Raw genomic sequence first — 2,252 nt, forward strand, 5'->3', positions numbered from 1 at the left:
CATCTCAGGCCGTCTTGTCTTTATTCACTTGGGTGGCCCAGGCCCTGGCAGCAGGTGGGGAGAGGTCCTGGCTGCAGATGGAAATGACTTTATTTCTCCAACACAGGTTTGAGAGTGGGATCCTGGGGCTTCCTGTGCAGGTGGCAAGTGCAGCATGACCGCATCCCCAAGAGGTGAAGGGATTTGAACAGGAGACCTACTACCTGGGGCAGGCCTGAGTGGGAGGGGACAGGAGTCTGCTGAGCATAGAACCAAGGAGGGTGTTTGGGGGGACAATATGAGCAAGGGCTCAGGTGGAAAGCCTGTCCCAACCAGCAATCCCCAGCCCCACCCCAGAGCCCAGGGGCAACAGACCTTTATCTCCTGAGCCTCCTCCCAGAGGCCCCACTGACCCTCCTGGCAGTGAGGCTCAGCACCAGTCCTCCTGGTACGCAGGACACTGCCCAACCTGGGTGAGGAGGCCTCACTTCAGGCCCAGCGGAGGGCAGGTGTAAGGTGGGCCTGGAGAAAGCACTTGAAGATGCTGTACTGTACCCACGCTGAGCCCAGAGCCCAGGGGCAGGGCCCACGGGGTGGCCCTTGTCTGTGTCGTGTACAAACTCTGCTTGAGAGTCCATGCTGCCCTGAGCAAGACTATGATGAGCAGCATTTGCAAGTGCCTTTGGCGGGGGTCTGTGTTACTATGGGCTGAGTTGAAGTCTGAGGTAGCAGACTTGAGGGGGTGATAAAAGCACAGCATGATGCAGAGGGGCAGCCCAACAAATGTGAGCACCAAGGGGAGGATGGCATTTGGTGGGGACAGGGACTTGGCCAGTCATTCTTAGGCTAGAAGCTGATCCTCTGGGATGGCAGGGCCAAGCTGCTCACAGATGGGACCTCAAAACTGATCCCAGAGGTCACAGACTTCCAGGGTCCTTGTGATGCCCCAAGTCCATAACCAGCCTGCAGGGTATGCTCACAGGAGGAGCCCTCGGCTCCCACAGTCACAAGCGCTTCTCCTCACCCTGGGTTCCCAGGGCTCCCCGGGCTCTGTGCTGTGAGCAGGAAACCAGGTGGGGGCGGTGTTGTCTGTGAGGGATTCTCTTCCATCCCTAGGTGTATTCATATTACTCTACTAACATCTCTTGTTGCTTTCTTATAAAAGGGAAATACGTTCATTGTAGGAAATCCAGAAATAACAATGAGCAAGAAAAATCCCTCCCGGTCCTGCAACTTTATAAAGTACGGGCCTACTCTTCTGATTTTCTTCTTTGTATGTGTTGGATAAATAGATGGATAGGTAGATAGATAGATTTTATTTATTTTTACAAAAATAGAATCTTTCTGTACCCAGCATTTTGTCACTTCACTTCTGATACCATCATAAAGCTGTTCCGGGCCATGAAGTCAGCTTTCTCATCCTCCTAGAGGCTGCTCTGTGCAGCACTGCTGTGGTTTTTGCTCACTGCTGAGGGCCTGGAAGACGCCCGTTCTCCCCACACTGGTAATTGGAGCTGCCAGTCGCCTCAGTAGGCTCCTACCTCTTCTATATGTAAGGCTTTTCTTGGGTAATTCTTGAGAGTCGGAATATTCTATCAAAGGTTTATCAAGATTCTAAAGCTTTCTATATGTGATGCCTGGTTGCATTATAGAAAAGACAAAATTACGCAGTTATGGGGGGTTTTGCTGTTTGTTTTTCAAAAATCCTGAGCTGACTTGCTTTGCAAACCTGGCCGCTGGTTACCAGACAGTTTACGTGGTGGGATGGGCAGATGACCAGGTTGGAGTTCTAATAATATTTGTGTTGACCCCAGGCTCCAGGGAGAATCTAGAGGAGGATGAAGGGAGGGGGCCAAGGTGCCCGGCACCCCCACTTCTATGCTGGGCTCCACTTGAGTTTTATGTGGGGATAAGTTCTGATTTTGTAAAAAGTTTCAACAACCACTGCCAGCCTTCCACGTGGACCCTTACCCATAATCCATGAGACACTGGGACCCCAGTGCAGCAGGAGTGGGAGGACCTAGATGATCTGGCCCCTCTGAGAGGTGATCAGAGGTAAGAACCTCCCTGTTAGGACACATCGGGGGTTCTAGAGTGGTTCCACCTCTGCAAAGTGGTTTGTTGTTTTTTTTTAAGATTTTATTTATTCATGAGAAACACAGTGGCAAGACATAGACAGATGCAGAAGCAGGCTCCCTATGGGGAGCCGGATGCTGGACTTGATCCCAGGACCCCCTGGGATCACTCCCTGAGCCGAAGGTAGATGCTCAACC

The sequence above is a fragment of the Canis lupus genome, chromosome 5 (genome assembly GCF_003254725.2).
Source record: "Canis lupus dingo isolate Sandy chromosome 5, ASM325472v2, whole genome shotgun sequence".
NCBI classification, from domain to species: Eukaryota; Metazoa; Chordata; class Mammalia; order Carnivora; family Canidae; genus Canis; species Canis lupus.